The sequence below is a fragment of the Convolutriloba macropyga genome, chromosome 4, assembly GCF_964194025.1.
Source record: "Convolutriloba macropyga chromosome 4, txConMacr16.3, whole genome shotgun sequence".
NCBI classification, from domain to species: Eukaryota; Metazoa; Xenacoelomorpha; order Acoela; family Convolutidae; genus Convolutriloba; species Convolutriloba macropyga.
The window spans coordinates 72,139,184-72,159,054 of NC_134471.1; the positions used below are offsets into that span (position 1 = coordinate 72,139,184).

Below are 19,871 nucleotides of genomic sequence, written 5' to 3' on the forward strand. Positions count from 1 at the left end.
GCAAATTTAACTTCAAAATTGGCGTTTGAGGAGTTTTCAAAGTAAATTTTTTTATAAAGACAACTGTTCATTATTTCGTTTTGTTGGATGAAAGAAAAAAAATTTTGGATCTATTAAATTCTCCGCCCTAATTTTAACAGGCGGAGGGATGTAGGAGGATTTGTTCTTATTTTTACTAGGTTTCAATTTCAAAACACGTGCGTGGCGTTCAGTGCTCAGTAACAGCCATATGCTCTATACTTCAACAAAATCGATTCAAAAGTAAGAATATATTTGCTTCACATTGACTAGATAACTTATTTTTAACCCATAGCTTGACTTAAGTATAAAAAACTGCTAGCCTTTTTAGTTATTGACGTACGGAAAGAAACAACAAAAAACAGGGTGCGATTAAAACTTGATATTATTGTTGTCAGAGGTCCTTTGGGAATAGAAATATCAACATCTCCCACAAAAGGAACCGGCGTGACAAAAATTTCATCAGAACCCTTTTAGAAAAATTAGCCCGTTCCTTCTCTTTTACCCATATTCTTTACTTTAGCAGTCGAGTTGGTTTGTTTACTTTTTACTACGGTCAGTAATTCCTTTTCCTTCCACGCAAAAAAGTGAAATGAGCGAAAATTCTTTTTCTCATTGAAAATCATCATTACATTTAAATAGCTGTATCTCATCTATTAGTTTGAAAGTATATACTGACAATTATTTTTCAAATTATATCGGGCAGAAATTTTCAAAAATTGAAAACATTCTATGTTGTAAATATTTCCTTTTTGAGGCTGTTGACATTTCATAGTCGTCGGAAAGTGGACAGTATCTTCAACTTGCACGATGTTATTTGTTGGTCGAGTTCAAATTCTAACGGAAATATTTGTGAAACTATTCGAAAATCATCATTCGTGATATATTTGTTCATCACAAGTAAAAGACAGTTGCTTATCTTCCTGGAAATGATCGTAAATTTAAAAGGGCTAAAATATCAATGTCAGATTGATAATATAAATGTATTACATCTCAAGCGACCACCATTTTTAAGAGCTTTCATTTGATTTTTTTCCTTAACATAATTGTTAAATTTGAGAAAAATTGAGTAAGTTGAGTAAATTAAGAGTAAATTAGAGTAAATTCTTAAAATCGACATTGCCTTGATAATTTACTTAATTGAAAATTTTGTACAGTCTAAAAAAACTCAAAAATATGCTTAAAATTGATACCAAGCAAAAGGATATGTTTAATTTTGCGAAAGTTTAAATGTGATATATTTTTTAGTACTCATGTAATCATCTAAAGATGAAGCTGCCGTCTTAACTGCAGTTAAAGAATTTGAAATGGCGTCTTTTAGAAAGGCGTCTAATTTGAATTCATTCGTGAACGCAAAGTGAGCCGAACTAAGTTAAAGCCGACATAAAAGCAAGGCGAAAGTTATGTAATATTTGTGTTATATATCAGAAATAATACATTGTTAACCGTTACAATCAACACTGCGCATAATATTATAGTGCATAATGTATTCCAATGCACCAGGGAAATATAAATACTTCAATTTTTAGACATCTTGATTGAACGGACCTCAGCGGACCGCTGTCCATGGCCATGTCTCTCATCCGCTGCGGAGTATGATCTGGAAATCGTGTGCCAGTTATCCCGGCGAGGCTGAATTTTTAAAACTTTTGAAAACATTTATTTTACAACTTAGGACAATAGAAAGTCCTTTCCTTCGATGAATTGGATACATAAGTTGAATGACGGCTTTGAAAAAATTTTGTTGCGAGTTTTTCTGAAACGTTCAATGCCTATATTAAATATTTTAGTTTATTTTTTTTTGTTTTGATTTAATAAAACTTTTTTTTTCCAAAGTTATAATGATAATCATCGGTTTATATTCATCTAGACGTATTAGTAAATGTTCACACTTCCCAGGCCTAGGCCTCGACATGAAAAGACTTTAAAAGTCTACTAGGAGGTGAATCTATATACCGGTAGCAGAAATTCTTTCAGAGCAATTCAATGTCAAGTTTTAAACTAAAATTGTTTCTGTTCCTCGTACTTCAGCCCACTTCAACTAAAAAGGTAGCTGATGTTTAGTATGAACTAAGATTAGCGAGACTTCGAACTGTTTTAAAATGTCAATTTTGATGTTCCTGATACTTAGGCTTTTTTCTGTATTTTCTGCAGCTTCAAAGTGAGAGTAACGATGAAAGCTCTGTAATCAATTACTTTCGTGCTTTTATATATCAGTATGTCTGAACCAATGTAATTACAAAATCTTTATTGAAAATTGATATACAGCTTAATTATTTATTGTTCCGACCCCTCTTGAGAGGGGGGAGGAACTATATACTCAAATGGGTTTTTCTTTGTTCAGACAATTTTATCCGATCAATATATTCATCATAGAGAGTTGAGACTGGTATCATTAGAAAGATTGTCCAAAGTACAATATGAAATAAAAGATTTTTTCGATTTTTGTTTTTTTACAGGGAGTTATCGACGTTCAAACTTTTGAGAAAATAGAGTGAAATCCGTTGATTTTATTCAAATTTTCCGGAAATTTTGACTATAATTTCGCTAATTTTGCTAAAATTTGTTACATTTTTTTTAAAAAAAACTGTCGTTGATTTTATTTTTAAAGACAGAAAAGTAGACTACTTTTATTTACTTTTTTTGTCAAAAAATCTGGCAAAAAATTTCAAAATTCAAACTTTTTCATCAAAAACAGCACGAAATAAGAACCTTTAGTCCACTTTGATTAAATATGCAGGAAGTACACACCCAAACACCATAAAGACAATCTTTGTAGACTCAAATGGGGGCTATTTCTGCTTCAACTTCCGTTGCGAGTGCTCTGTAAGTAAAACTTTGCCGTTTTTTGCTAACTTTATTCGTTGATTAACAGAAACGCAGCATTTATTTTCTACTTTTTAACTAACTAAAATATTCATATCAATGATATTCCAAAAATTAAATATTCTTAATAGACTATCAGCATTAGCAGGAGGTTTTTGACAGGGAGATATGGAAGTTTAAACTTTCGAGAAAATAGAGTGAATTCCGTTGATTTCATTCATCTTTTTTTGGCATTTTTGACCAAAATTTCGCTAATTTTGATAAAATTTAATAAAATTTTCATGAAAATGTTGTTGATTTTACGTTTAATATATTGTCGGCTATTTTCATTGAATTTTTTGTCACAAAATTCTTTTAAATATTTCACAAACTTCAGACTTTTTCATTAAAAACAGCACGAAATAAGTTCCTTTATTCCACTCTGATTAAATTTGCAGGAATTGCACACCCAAACACCACTAACACAATCTTTGTAGACTGAAAAGGGAGCAAATTCCACTTCAACTGCCGTTGAGAGTGCTCTGTAATTAAAACTTGCCGTTCTTTGCTAACTTTACTCGTCGATTATCAAAAACGCAAAATCTATTTTTAATGTTTTTGCTAACAAAAGACCTATACCTATAACAGTCGAAAAATTAAGTGTTCTTAATTGACGAGAAACATTAGCAGAGCTGGTTTTGGACCAATCTTGGACTGTTACAATCCAAAAATAATTCGGATTGTAATCAGTCGGTCTTTTTTATAAAAATAAATCCAAACTTTTTATAAAAATTAAAGAACAGAACATTTCAAATGAAAGCTACCTAATGATAGGTCCAAATTGCTCTCTAATTAGCTCCAAATTCTTGTATCCACTTTTTTACTTGAGAGCTTATGTTCGTTTTGACTTTTTGAAAATATTTAATATTTAATTAAATAAGGGCTTATTGAAATTTGCCTCCATTTTACTCTTAATTTCGTCAACTTGTAACTTATTGTCAGCAAAAAAAGAATGCTTCTTCTTTCTATTGAAATCAAAACCAATCTTTATTGCTGGTTTACACCTTAAGTTGTCATTTTCTGCTTTTGATACTAATAGATTTCACATTTTTTTGTTTTATGGTATTTGCCCATTTTTCACGTTTTCTAGTTTTGTCACATTATCTTGTTATTGACAGTTCGTATATCACATTATTGGCGTTCAAAATAAAGCAGTATTGATAACATTAAAAACCTTAAGGATATTGATTCTGGTTTTAAGGGCTTCGACAAAACTTTCTCAAAGAATTTATTTGAAATTTTTTAAATTTGTCAATTTTGCTTTGTGTTTTTAGTCGTATGAGGTTCCCTGTACAATAACACGGTTTCATTAATTTTTTCAATGAAGAGGGTGGGCCAATATCTTTATATTAGTAGATAGCTTATGGCTTTCATGTCTTTGAAAACAATTGTTTTCCGAAGCTAAAAAAATCAAATTTGACTTCGCAATTTTGTTCTATTATTGTCTGTTTGTTACCTAGTCTCGTTAACTGCACGCCAAATATGTCAATATTGTTGTCCAACGAAGGTGTCAAAGGGATTGGTGTCAAAGATAATTTACAACAATTCATTATGGCTTTATTGGCACGGTTTTTTCACAAAAAAGTGAACTGATTTTTGATATTTGTCAAATTTTAGGTTCTTTTGTAGACGTAAGATATACTCTGGATAATTGCAGATCTCAAGGGCATCTTTTGGAAGAATAACCTATTTAAATGTTTCAATTTGTAGTTATTGGTTTTCTTGTCATTGAAAATAATTTTTTTTCGAAAAAAAACAGTTAATACTTTATTTTGCTTTTTTTCTCTTTTGTCTACTTATTACATGTTTTCATTAATGAGAGGTCGAATAATTATTGGTGTTTGAAGAGGGTGCAATTTGTTGGGCCAAAGTATGAGTTTACGGTTTCGAAAACGTTTTCTGGCAAATTTAAATTAATTTTTGTTTGTTGTCTATTTGTTGTTCTTTTTGTAATCGCATAAAAATTGAAAAGCGACAGTTCTTAATGGCCCTCTTGAGAAACACTGGTAATAATAAACCTGTGGGATATTTAAATTGATTTCTAATGGCTTTCAATACTTTCGAAATAATTTTTTAAAAAATGCGAGTTTTTCAAAATTACTGATTACTGTTTTTGTTCTTTATTGTCTAATTGTTCTCAAGCCTTATTATGGACTGGTCCCATATCTTTTCTGGTGAATTGCAAGCTGTTTTGTTTATTTTCAGTATTATCTGACGCTATTTTAACTTTATTATTAAGTTTTTTTTTAAAACGGACATAAATTTTTTGATGTAATAAATATTTGTTGTTGTTGTTTCATTTTGCTGTTCGTCTTGACTCGCTTATTGGCATATCACGTCAATCTAATGCATCATTTTCACTCCACTGAGTTAATTGCTTTGAAGGCTGTCTTTTTGTTCATACACCAATTTTTATTGAAAAATACTTGATTTGGGTTTTCTATCTGTTCTTCATTTGGTAGACAATTAAGCCAAAATTGTGGATGAGCGGGGTCGGAACTTTATGTGCGATCGCACATTACCGAGCCTCCTTGTTAGCTTCTAATATTTTTGCACCCTTTTTGATTATCATCAAATGCTTCATTTAGCTTAATCGTTTTCGATGTCATGATCTCGCCATCTCTTGTAAAACTTGATGCATCTTTCCAAGAACTGGAAATACCAACATTTCATGATAAATCTTGATAAGATCTTGGTAAGAATTTCTTGACAGCTCTTGACGAAATCTTTACAAATCTTGATGTTTTCATAGCAAGTGCCATGTCAAAATCTTGGCAAGATTTGCCATGTTGTTATTCAAAATTCTAAATGTGTAATAAACTAACAATCTTCCCGAACCATTTCACCATTTTTGAACAACTATGCTTTAGTCACTAAGTTGTTCCTGATTTTAATGGAAGTTTTTGCGAAAATTTTGTACCTCGTCTTGTTAAAATGTTGACTGAAGGTATGCAATAGGTCAATTGAGGTTAAAAAATGTCAAAACTATTTTGCTCTGTCGTATATTCATTAGTAGATCGATTGTTGGCACGCAATTGATTTTTTGATAGATGACAAGCTGACCGTCATACGAATAGCTTAGATTACATGCTTGACTCCTCACACACATTCCTAACATTATACTCTGTCAATTCCCAATCAATACTTCCCATTTTTTTCCCGGCCTGGCAAAAATAACTTTGTTATAGTGCAACATGTTTTATTGTGACAGGTAACTTGCGCCTCAGTTTAATTCTCGCTATTCTCATTAAAGGAAAACAATAAAAGGGTAGCAATTCTTTTAAAATTAAAAGGTATTTTGACCAAATTTTCAGTTAAATTTAGTTTTTATTAATTGTTCAGCTAAATTACTTTTTGCCTAATGGAAAATTCTAAATTAGAAAATTGCCTTTTTGTTCACAAGTTTATTTTAACGTTGAAATTAATTTGAATTCATTTAACTTTCTGTTTAATGAACTTCGTCTTATTTTTCAGCGCATTCGTTCATACTTCTTTGCACACAAAGAATACGTGTGAAAACTTTTTCAGCTCACAACAAAAATTTCACATTGGCGAAAAAAACGGAAATTTGAGCTAAAAAGAGTGAACGAAAAATAAGCAAAAAAGGCTTTTAAGCAATGGGGCGAATATGGTGAAAATAATGAAATGATAGTCAATTGGAGATAAGGGTTTAAACTGTCAAGATATTTTCCCTCTTTTTAAAGGAAGCTAAGGGAGAAAGGGGGTGGGCGAAAGATCTCCCTTTTAAACACTTCCCGCAATAACTTAAGCAATACTTGTTTAATTAAGAGAAAAATATTGGCTTTCATTGTTCGAAATAAGTGCAATTTTCAGAGATTATTTAATTGGTTATTTCATGGCAACTTCCTTATGACGTAATTTGGCGCCTTCTTACATAATCTCATTCAAAATATTTACTACCTACGCGCTCGAAATTTACGAGGTTTCTGTTTTGTTTTAAGAGTTATTTATCAAATATATTGATTATTTCAGCGAATTTTTCCGTCATATGACTGCTTATTTCTGATTATTGCAGAGAATTTTGCATTATAGAGAATGCTGGTTTTTTCAGCATTTCATAAAATAGCATCAAAATCAGGCTCTGGCGTTAAATAAGAAACCACACTTCGAATGTTTTGAATCATAAATGAAACATAAATTACCAAACAAGACAAATCGATATGTACTTGCACATAAATTTTTCTGTTAACGAATCAAACCAGCATGTAAACGAATAAGTTACATCAGTCCTTATTTTTTTCCAATAAAAATTTAATTGCATCAATATAATTTTATTGTCTGCTTGCGTGTATTGATATCAAAGATCTTACCATTTCTTTAAAATGTTTCCTCGAAGTTTATAGAAATTAACTTTGTATCGTTTATGAAAAATGATCATGATGAAAATTTCCTCGCTGATTCATTGAAATTTTCAAAAATTATCATAAGAACTAGCACCACAATTTAAATACATTAATCTTATATAATCACTATTATAACAAGTTCAACATTTTTTTTGAGAGTTGCTGTACTTGGAAAATTTGGAGCCTACTCCTATACGAATTCCAGAAAAAACAAAATAACTCTCCTGAGCATGTAAAGGAAATTGTTTGAACACATAGTTTTTTGTAATTAGTTTTGCAATAGTGTGGATTTCCTGGGAGAATACCAATAAATTTGTCTTCTTGAAAACTACCCTCCATTTTTTATGATCAAGATCTTTTAGATGCTATACATTTCGTTGGTTTTTTGTACTGTGGCAAGTTTATGGACTGAAATCAACGACAATGCAAAAATAACCGACCAAATTACCGTTCCTTCGTCGCTAATTCCGACAGCGAAGTCTAGCAACAATAACACTGCAAAAATTTGCGACTGATCCCCCAAATAACGTTGCTATTATTTGCACCAATTTGTAAAATTCTTTGTCATCTCAGTGGTTAAGTTTGGTTACCAATTATTCCATGTTTAAATTGTTACGTTTTGCTTGTTAATCAATCCAACTTAATGACTTCAGAAAAATCCCTCAGTTAAAAGAAATATCTTTTCTGAAAACTTTTCTCAAAGAGTGGTAGACATCAAACATGAGGATATGGTGACAAGATCCAGGAACTATAATCAGACTTGTCGCTAGTATTCGCACACTGTAAAATGCGAAAAAAAAGCGAACTACGTACAAAAATTTTTAGCCTATCGCATTTTTTTTAATCTAGCTTACTTTCCTGATCTTAATTCAAGTGCGTACAGTACATGCGTAAAACAGAGATTTGCCGTGTATATATACTCGAGCAAATAAGCTTTTTTGCGGTGTAATACATGGTTTATTTTGTTTCTTAAAATCTTGCAAGCATCTTAAAAGATCTTGCATGATATTAGTTCAACATGCAAGTTTTCGAATTATCTGAGCAAATTAAAACGTATAGATAATGCCATAAAGAGCCATTTTTTTTTCTTTAAATTGAGACCACACAAATTGTATACAGAAACGAAGTGGTGTGAAAAAAAGTAAGTGAAATTCTTTAACTGTGTAAACCCCAGAAAAGAACGAAAACTAATTTTAAAAAACCAAGACGTTTTTTTGAAAAACCTGGAAGTTTTTTTAAGCGTTTGAGTGGTATAATAGTGCTAAATTTTATGCTAAATCTGTTACAAAGTGGGCTGCTGGTTGTCCTCTTCTATCGATAAACTGATCTTTGACAATTGTTTTTTCCCTTTAACATATTTTTTTCTCTATGAAGATTATCGCTTTGCATAAAGAGATTTGAGAGTTATGAAATTTGTTTCTGAGATATGAAGTTTGTTGACTCTAAAATGTTGCCGCACGTTTGGAGAATGCATTTTTCTAATCTATCCAATCCTAATACATAAGATTGTAAGAAACAGTTTGGCGAGTTTTCTTTACTCAAAGAACCCTATTAACAAATCGAGGAAACTTGTCAATAATTATAAGTTGAATTTAGTGTAATAATAGAGTGTAGAAACTTTCAACCAAGAAGCTGACTAAAGCTGACTAATATTTTTTTAAATCAACTTTTTAAGGCTTTGTGATTGAAAAAGCGCCAAAAAAGTTTCTCTAATAAAAATTCGCTCGTCAATTTTAGCCGACAAGTATCTTTCACAAGGTGTTCTGATGTGATTCAAGAAATGTGGCGGCTGATTTTTACTAATAAACAAACCAACTCAAGGCCCAATCAAGCAGTAAAGTTAGAATAGCATGGCGAGCAAAATTTAATGCCTTATTCTATCAAGCCAACTTCATTTGTTCACTTTGTCAACATTTCTCTTTAGCAGGTAGTATTAGTACGTGATTATCATATGTGAAGTGAAAATCAATCTCATACTCGAACTACTTCAATATCAGCAAAACAGTATTACTATGTACAAACGACTTGAAGAAATTCCATCATTTTCTTTACATTTTTCTGGCGAATCAGACTGTAGATTCAACAAAACTTTTACATGGTGAACAAACTTCTCATGACATCAAATTTCAAAAAAAAGTGAAGTTTTAGAAAAATGTTCACATTCTGTATAAAATAACAAATGCGACTAGCAGTATAAAAAGGCTTCAAAAAAACCAATAGGAATGAAATTGAACAATGTTAAATTTATACTATTTAACTGACATAGAGTGCTTATTAATACACACATCTTGAGCGGTTAATTACTTGTTATTGTGGCATTTTTCTGTAGATAATCTTAGAAAAGAGAATTGATTTTGATATTCTCAATCTTTTCTTCTGAGGAATTAAGTTCTGGTGTAAGAGAACCATCGCGCAAAGCATAATGTCAATTTCTCTTATTGGTGTTATTGAGGCCAATTGACTATTGAAATTGTTCGGTGATATAACTCGGAACATTTAAAAATGGGGTGAAGTTTACTTTTTCTCGACGATCACTTGACATGAAGATCATTGAGTTTGATTTCCTGTCAGACAGTGTTGTTCACTGCCAAAATTAATGAAGTTTGAATCATTACTTACGGAGTCATTCAAAATCGAAATTTTTGCGCATGAATTAAGATTGGACATGAAAAAAATTGGCCCTTCCGAGGCAGTCTGATTGTTTTGTTTTTTTTCCACGTTAGATAGCGGGCCTACTTAAAGTTCATAACCTTGTGAAATATTATCTCAATTTCGTTTTTGGTTGCAGAGATATCGTCGCAAAAGCTCTGATTTGCGACTACTTGTTGATTTGAAACTTTAAAAGATTAGTTAATTGGAATAATTGAGTATCGAGTAATACAGGGATAATTTACAGCATGGCGGAAAATACAGCTCACAAATGTTGACTCCGAAAACGTAATACCAGGACGGTTTTGAAACCGCTCAAGCAAATTGTGTGGTGTAAAGTTTTCCCTGTTTTTGATGGAAGAGCAACCGTTACATTTGGTTCGCCAACCCAGACAGTGGAAGGCAAACAGCTGTCCAGTCTGATGAAGAGCGTTTCCAAGGCAGCAACTAAAGGGAATCAAACGCATCAACAGCGAAACGCCAACGACGCAAATCAAAAACAGCAGTACAGTTGAGAAAGTTAAGTGCAAACCCTGCGAAAATAAATTGAAGCAGGGCTGATAGAAACAGCAACCAGGATATTCAGGCGTATTCAGCAAATTGTGAACAATACCTGTACAGTGTCAGCCAGCACAAATGCAATACGACAAGATGCTTCAAGATTCAGTGCAACAAGTTAACTCTAAACAAATGCTTGGCAATCAAAGAATCGAAGATTCAGATCAAACGAACAAAATAAGAGTTCTCTTTTTGAACAAGTATCACCTTCTAGAAGAAAAAATGCAAGCACTTGCGGCGTCGAAACAGACTTTTACCCTATACAGGAGCTTCTAATGAAATCAAACTAAAATGGCAAGGAAGTGCACATTGAACTTGTACTTGCAATGGCACGCAAACAGAATTAAATACAGAACAACGTAACATGATTCAAGCAGTGAACCAACGCAAGAATACGAACAACTATCCGACGGATAACCCAGTTGCTCAAACAGTACAAAACATAGCAACAGCAAGCGGTCAAATTATGAAATTTTTCGGAAACATCTTTAGCATCTTACTTTTTCAAACTTTGTGAACATTTATAGAGAATTTATGAACGTCTAAGGGTTTGGAGAAGATGATGATCTTCAATCAAGATCGTCTTAAATCAACATTGTATATGACAGTAGATAACCTATCTTGAATTCTCTAAGAGAAGTTGCAGTTCTATGTTGAATATAAGGACGGAGGATGGTATGTGTTGATTGTTTTTGAGAAAAGGTTATCTAGAATTGCATCGTTCGGGAGCTGTTTTCACTTTTTGCGGGAGATAAACAAAAGGACAGAAAAAGCACAAATAGAGACAAAAAGTTCTCGAATACATTGAATTTCAGCGGTAGTTCGGGCGTGAAAGAAGCGAAGCAGAGGCAAATTGATCACTGTCCACTAGCTGATGGCACCCATAAATTTTGTAACTGTCCATTATTAAGGAAAATGATTGTGAGTAATTGCCACGCTGCCGTGAGGAGGCAACTCTTATGTTACGGATGTTTAGGCAAAGGGCATGAAATTAAAGATTGTAAAGTCATTGCATCGTGTACCAGTGGATGCATCAAGATGCACAACCGATTGCTACACTCAGAAAACCAATTGGACAAGGGCAGTCGTGAACTCAACGTAAGCGCAGCAACAATCAACGAGAGTCACGAAGTTACGAGCTTACCTCAGATAGTTCCTGTCTAAATACAGAGTGATGGCAACAGATTGAACACATATGTTTTGCTCGAAAGTTGGCTAAGGCGTCGATGTAAGGCTCATCATAGCTGGCATACACGGAACGAACGATCTGAAGACAGAAAAGGTTCCTATCAAAAGAAACAGACAACATTAAAAGGTGCACTCAATCGGAGCGATTGCACTCCCATCAATCTTTTTGTGAAACGCAAAATTCAGCTACAACAAGCTGAAGCATAGTTTCAATCACTTAAGTGTTCTACCCAACAAAAGCATCATTTTGATGGAAGTTGGTAACATCCTTGGTCAAGATGCTTATGAGATACAACGCCTATTGGACTACAAGATAAGAACACGAAGTGAAACTTTCGCTGTACTTGGAGAGCTAGGATGGGTAGTCAGTGAACCAATGAAGGGCAAAAGAAGGCGAATTGTTTGTCATATCAACTTCACAGAAGATGTGAAATTGGCTGAGAATTTCCAAACCTGATGCTTCCAATGCTTCCAAATTCAACGTAGTCAGTCAGTCAAAGATGAAACTGCAGGCACAAAAGATGCTAGAGAGTACGACGAAGATTAAAAGCGAGCGGTACGAATTGGCAATGCTGTGGAGTGAACCAGAGCCAAACCTACCGAACAACTAAACCACAGCTCAACTTTGCGTCAGCTTTACTCTCTGAAGCGAATATTCCAAAGGGAGCCAAACCTGGAGAATTTGTGTCAGCAGTTCATAGGTACAGACGTAAGAAATGGATTCGTAAAGATATTGGACGAGTCCGAAGTGAAAGGCACTTTCGGGAAAGGATGGTATCTGAATTTGAGAGAAACGAAGCAAACGCAAAACGATCACCATCTGCTAGCTGATTGCCCTAGTAATTTATGTAACTGCCCATTATTCGAAATCATGAGGTTGTATGATCTGAATGCAGCAGTGTGGAAGCAAAGCTTATGCTATGGTTGTTTACGCATAGGTCATGCAATCAAAGACCGTAAAGTCAGTGGGTGCAGTATCAATGGAGGTACAAAAAAACACAATCGACTGCTACTTTCAGAGAATGAAAATGACGAGGGCTGTCACGCAGCCAAGGAGCAGTGGGCATCGAACAAACGCAAATCATCAATGCTTGTAGTCAGCGTTGAAGAAAAAGCAAAAGCAACCGTATTGAAGCTACCTCACCAAGAACAATTTGGCGGAGAGATAAATTCTCTCAAAGTTAAAAAAGTAAAAAATTATTCCGAAAAACAGCAAAACTATAAAATTCACACTCTTCCTCGATGAAGAAGGACTTATTCGTGCCAAAGGTAGAACAATAAAAAATCAATTGAACTTCAATGCAAAGCATCCAACATTGCTACATTGGAAACATCATGCTTGTACAAATAAATATTCATAAACAGATGGGGATCCTAGTCATACAAAACACCGTCAGATCAGCAAACATCAAGTGGTTTTTCTGCAGAAAAACAGAGCAGAAACGATAATACCAGTAATGCCTCATTTACCCGAAGAGCGTTTAGTTACTTCAGCAGCCTTTACATATATTGAAGTTGGCTACTTTGGCCCTTTCAGTACGAATTTTGAACAAAGGAACGAAGAGTATTGGTGTCGCTAGTTCACAAATCTAACTATGAGAGTGGTATTTAAAGACGTTGCACCCAGGATGGAGAGAGATAGTTGTCTCAAAGTAGTCATGCGATTTATTGCACAAAAAAGCCAACCCAGTACAAACATCAGCGACAACGATTCGCAAGAACTGCCAGAGTACGATGCTGCATGGAACAAAGAAGTGGTCAAAAAGCACCTAATCCGACAAGAAATCAGATGGAAGTTCAACCCACCCGTAGCATCTCCCATAGAAAAAGCTTGGTCACATGTTGTAGGAAAGCAATTTAGGTATTGTTGGGGAACAGATCAGACACCGTGGACGTTCTTTCAACGACGATCTGTGTTGTGGAGCAAACAGTGAAAGCAAGACCGTTGACTTCAGTCAGTTCCAATCTTGATGGCTCAGAGATATTGACTCCCAATTAGTTTTTACTTGACAACAAGAACGCTTTTTTTACCCTGCCTACCACGCACAGAGAAACTCGTCGATCATTGAAGGTTTTTTCGATAAACTCAACCCTATGCAAGTAAAATTTGTGACAGATTTCGCAAAGAACTTTTGCGAACTTCGAATAATTGACAAAAATGTGTCTGTCAGAGTGATTCAGCCAGCGAATTCTAGAAAAAACCTCGGAGTTTATAACACACCAGTCTTCAAGCTCACTCGTATACTACAAAATGGAGGTGATGTTTTCGCGATGGAAGCGGGGGCCCGCAACGTACTGGCTGCGCTTCATTAATAAGCAAATGAATTCAAGGCCAAATCAATCAGTGAAGTTAGAATGGCAAGACAGGCAAAAGTTAAAGCTACATTTCATGCAAGCCAAACTGATCTGTTCACTTTGTCAACATCTATTTTTATTAGCTTTTTAAACGTGATTTTCATACATAAAATGAAATTGAAACTCAAATTCGAACTAACTCAATATCAGCAAAACAGCAATACGATGTATAAACGACTTGACGAAAATTGCATCAGATTCTTTACGATTGGCTTGCGAATCAACCAGTTGTTGATACAGAATATCTGCAAAACTTCTATGTGGTTAACAAACTTCACATAACATCAAATTAACGCTGAAATTGAAACGTTGTGAAAATTGTTCACATTTTCTTGATATCCTTGTCTACGACCAATCAAAGATGAAATTTTGACCTTTAAAATCATGTGACTAGCAGTATAAAAGGGGGCTTGAAAAAATTATCAAAATCAGTTAAAGATTGTTAATTTTATTTTATTTAACTGCTGTAGAGTGCGCATTAAGGCACACTTCTTGAGCAGCAATTTACTTGTTATTGCGGCTAGTTTCTATGGATATTTAATGATTGTACGGTCTTAATAACTTCGACTTGTTGAAAAGAGATTAGATTGCGATATTCCTAATCTTCCCTTCTAAAGAAAAAGTTTCCTAGCTCATGATTTTTGTCCGTTCATGTCCTGACTTTTGTGCGTTCATATTCAGTCTTTCGTGTGCGCTTATCGATTTTTCCAGACTCTGTTATTTTGAAAGCAGGACGCTCCCTCATGCGTTTAACGTTGTTCGAGGCATACTTGCTTCAGTCTGGGGACTCAGCCTGGGACCGCTTCAATTTGTTTACCGCTTTGATATGATCAATATTGCTTCATTTTGTACCTGTATATCCATTGCTTGACAAGTCAGCTCTTAAGATAAAGCGAATCTCACTTGAGTCTTTAAGTGGATTTCTTTGTTTTTGGTTTAGCATAACTGCTGGCTTTAAAAACCGATTATATGGGTTTGCAATTCCAAGATGTGTCCCAAATGCGAATTTGACCTGTTGATGATTCGAACATTGACGAATTTTTTGTGATTAATCAAATTTTGTAAAGTGATGTCTAATAAGGAATTTAGAAAATATTTCCCAATAAGTTACATCTTAATGTGTACAAAATTCATCAACCAAGAGTTTTTTTAGATGACTTCAGCTTGAGAATTTTTCTTTATGTGGAGAACTTCGTGAATTGATACAGTCCATAATCCGTTAATACAGTGTTTAGATGTCGGTGCCATTTTCGATATCAGATGTCTCAGAATAACGATGTGGACTGTAATTCCTGTTTACGTGCCTTTTAAATTTCTTCTATCACGAGGAGTTGCGACATACTCTTGTATAACTGATTTTTTCAGATGTTTTTACTGAATTCATTTTCTGCATCTGTAGGTTACTCGATGCGGAAGGTAAATTGTTGCTAAAATTGATATTGTTCATCCCCAGTCAAATCGGGCGGTTCATGCAAGATCTTGCAAGATTCTTGCAAGATAAACGTCCGGACCTTGCATCTTGCAAGATAAACGTTGTTTGCAAGAATCTTGCAAGATCTTACAAGATAACCGTTGGAGTTTGTCTGGAGATGTTAAAAAAGATATCCGTACTGAGGACGGTTTGTTTTTCCTGGTACATTTGTCCGATAAGTACTTTCAAAAGACGTGTGGCTGCTCTTTTTGAGACACTGCTAGTGCTAAGTCTTAATCAAATTGATATATATATATATATAGGATTAGAAAAAATTGTTGAAATTCTTAGATTAATTCAAGATTAGAAGGCTTGAATTTTAAATTCGAGTTGGCTTTTAAATTACAGTTGATATTAACAATCTTTCAATTGTTATGAGTGTTTTTTTTGTTGGGTTATGGGTTTTCGCAAGCGGAATAAAAAGCATTTTTAACTAAGTAGAAAAAATTAATTTCTCAAAATGATAGAATAACAAGAATGATATTTTACAGTAGAATTTAGAGATTTACAGGAGAGATCTGATTATTAGATCAAGATGGTGATTTAATTTTGGGGATGAAAAAGGACTCAAAATCAGCTGTACATATACCCATTATCAGTGTGAAAAAGTCAAGATACAAAACTAATCTTAGCACCATGATTTACAGGGGGTCGCAAGGGTTAACCAATATGGTTTGCTTCTGCAAATCAGTCGCAAAAAGAACCATAAATGGAATGCATTTGCACTTTTCTAAGAATTCATTCACATTTCCGGAGATATCATAATCATATAATACATGCTGGGAAGATTTTACATCAATTAATCTAACTCTTATAAAAGTTATATAGAATAGTCAGTTTGATTAGAATCACCGAGCATTGATTCACAGCACCATTTCTTGAAGATTCATTTATATCAGTGTTGGTGACTTGAATCCATTTACCTCTGTCAGATTAATTTGGTAAATTAAAATTTCTAATAATACTAAGTTTAAGTCTTCAACTCGAATCAAAATTCTAATACCCCCACTCAGAATTTAGCTGATTGCGTAGAGTCTGTTCTCATCAAAACTGCTCTGAATGTTTCCACTTTCGGAACGGGTAAGGACTTTGTGAAGATGTCCGTTGCCATTTTGTCTGTAGGAACGTAATGAATTGAAATAGACCCATCCTCCGTCTTGTCCCGAATGAAGTGAAACTTTGTCTTGCTCCTCTTGTGCATGACTGCGTTTTGGCAAAGTCTGATACAACTTTGGTTGTCCTCTCCAATTGCTATTGGACGTTTCTGTTGGACGCCAAAATCTTCTAGAAGTTGTTTCAGGTAGAGTGCTTCCTGAACTGCTGCTGCCATGCCCTGATATTCTGCTTCTGATGAAGAAAGAACGACTGTGGCCTGCTTCTTGTTACCCTAGCTGAGTGCTGCGCCATGTCAGTTGAGCTTGAAGTAATAGCCCCTTGTTGACTTTCTGTCGTTCACATCTCCAGACCAGTCTGCAACACTTTCCCCCATTAAATCATAACAGGCCTCTTTTGAATAAGTAAGTTTTAAACCTTTGAACCTTGAAGATATTGCAGAAGTGTTTTCCGCATAGCCAGTAGGTGGTAGGTGCGTTCACGTGCCTGGACAAAATGTTGACTATGAACATAATGTCTGGCCTCTTCTCTTTGGCCAGATAAAGAAGTGATCCAACCAAGCTTCGGTAGATCCTCTGGTCCACTTCTCCGTCTCCGTTCTGTGCTGTCTGAAGTTTCAAATTCAAATCAATTGGAGTTCTTGAGGGTTTGCATTGATCCATTTGAAACCGCTCTAGCATTGTTTCTATGTAGCGATCTTGGTCGACTGTGACTTTGCCCCCTGCTTGTCTGATTCTAACGCCCAGAAACCAGTGTAATCTTCCTCTGTCCTCCATGTGAAATGTTGCCTCTAGTGCCTTCTTGACATCGGAGATTACTGTCATTCTTCATGATGCTACTATGCTCAACCCAGACCAAGATGAAGGTGTGATCCTCTGCCTCTGATCTTGCGAACAATCAGTGATTGTTCCTGCTTCTGGTGAACCCCTGTCTCAGTAGGAAGTGTGCCAGCTCTTTGTACCAGTTGTTAGCAGCCTGTTTCAAACCCTAAATTGATTTATTTAGTCGACATACTAACTTCTCCCCATCTGATCCTTGTTTTACAAACTCCTGTGGCTGTTCCAGATACACTTTCTCCTCTATTGGTGAGTGCAGGAAAGCCGTCTTGACATCAAACTGGTGCATCACATGGCCCTGCTTCGCTGATAGTTGAAGTAGAATCCTGAATGTCTCTGGCTTACAGGTAGGCGCAAAAGTCTCAAAGTAGTCCAGTCCTTCCACTTGTTTGAAGCCTTTGGCCACATACCGTGCTTTGTATTTGTCGATTTGACAACTGGGTCCCAATTTCATTTTGTAGACTCATTTGCCTGGTATGACGTCCCTGTCTGTGGTTGAACTCACTAGGTCCCAAGTCTCGTTGTCTTGGAGTGCCTTGACCTCGTCTTTCATTGCCCGGTACCACTAGTCCCGTTCATCAGCTTGCTTGGCTTCGTAGACTGTTTTGGGTTCCACATTATTACCCTCAGTCACAGCAAGATGGGTCCTGACTTCTCCAAAAAATTGCGGAACATTCCTTGCTCGTGTCGCTCGTCTGGGCTCTAACCTGTCCGCTTGCTCCAGTGCCTCTTCAAAAAAGCCAAATGTCTGTGAGAAATCCTCCGTTTCACTGTCTTTCAGTGACTCAGAGTCTCTAAGACTCCCTCTTGTTGCAGTAGATTCTTCATCCAGTGCTGCTTCCTCAACATCTGAAGCATCTCGCCTCAGTGTCGTTTTTTGAGTGTTCACGCTCTCTGCGTCATGCCACTCTTCCTTTATTTCAGTAGATGTGCCCTGCTCCTCTTTGTTGCCATCGTCTTGATGACCATCATCTTGGTGCCAGATCCCCAGTTGCTGTGCCCCTCATCTAGTAGGTCGGGCGTCTCGGTGTTGTCAGAGATTGAGTCCACTTCGGACTCCTTGATGATCACATCTCGAACTGCCACAACCTTGCGTGTGTTGGGTACGTACACCAGGTATCCGTTGTCTCCTTCAGTGTAATCACAAATTTTCCTTCCAGTGCCTTTTGTTCAAGTTTGCTGACATCTCTGTCCTGCTTCCTCATGAAGACTGTGCAACTAAAAATAGATAGTTTACTAATTGAAAGCTTAGGTTTTATACCTCGCATCAGCTCTGCTGGGCATTTTTCTTCTCCTCGTCTCACAACAAAGTTCCTCATCCTTGTTGCGTGAAGAACTGCTGCTCCCCACATCATCTTGGGAAGTCCTGAGTCAATGAGCAAACATCTTGCCATCTCCAGCAGTGTCCTGTTGCACTTCTCAGCTAACCCATTCTGTTGTGGCATCTCTGGTATGATCTTCTCTTGTAGAACGCCTGCATCTAAGCAGTATGTCTTGAACTGCTCTGAGAGAAACTCCTTCGCATTGTCTTGCCTCAGCTTCTTGGGCGTCCCTACACTGAGAACAAATTTCTTCAGGCTGGCCAGTGTTTCACTCTTTGCCCTAAGCAAGTCAACAAACACAAACTCCGTGTCCTGGTCTGCAAACACAATGCAGAACCGGAATCCTGACAGTGACTCTACTCTGAAAGGTCCTGCCACTCTTGGTACTGGAGTCTTTGTGATCTTGGCCAATGCACACACATTGCATACATCATCGAGTTCCCCCATTGTCTCTGGTGCATTCCTGACCACATCCGCTTGATTCAAATGACCCAATCGTCTGTGCCACTTCCTTGCACTGTCAAGTTTTACGTTGTTGGAACTAATTTTGAATTCTAGAACGCTGCAGGGTAAGTAACACAAATTATTTTCTTGTATTAGTTTTACCCGAGATCCCTTCTGGAGTTTCATGCAGCTGTTTCTTTTCTTGAAGGTGAAGCTATGTCCCCACTCCGTGCATCTTGAGACTGATAGGAGGTTTGAAGAATAGTCCGGCACACACAAAACATTTTTGAGTTTGCATTGGAATTCCCCTTTGTTTGTGGGCATCCTCACAAAGCCTCTGCCCAGCACTCTGGAAGCCACTCCGTTGGAATTTCTGACCACTTATTGAATGGGCAAAAAGTCCAGGAACGCATCGATGTTCGTCACTATGTGATCTGTACAACCACTGTCCACTAGCATGCCTGCTGTCTTCCAGTGTGTAAGAGCTGCCCAGTATTCCTCGTCTGGTGAAGCCAAAGTTGGACCCATTGCCACTGACTCCTGTTTGCCTCCATCTCTTTGTATCTTGCATGTCCTGTCTAGGTGACCTTTCTCACCACACTTGCTGCATTGTGCTGTCTCCTTCATCCTGCAGCCCTCGGCAAAGTGTCCACGGATCCCACACACAAAGCAGTCGCCTTTCTGGTGT

General features: G+C 36.0%; 1 protein-coding gene across 2 annotated transcripts in view; it reads left to right on the forward strand.

Moving 5' to 3' along the window:
- Nucleotides 1–410: 410 nt before the first annotated feature.
- LOC142338652 (innexin unc-9-like) overlaps nucleotides 411–19,871 on the forward strand; it is a 47,676-nt gene continuing 28,215 nt past the window's right edge. The window contains exon 1 of one of the 2 annotated variants that reach the window (XM_075388499.1): nucleotides 411–685. The gene's annotated coding sequence lies outside the window, so the exon portion shown is untranslated. Of the gene's footprint in view, nucleotides 686–6,626; nucleotides 6,827–19,871 lie in introns of those variants that run through there. The other variant, XM_075388501.1, reaches the window with a different exon arrangement.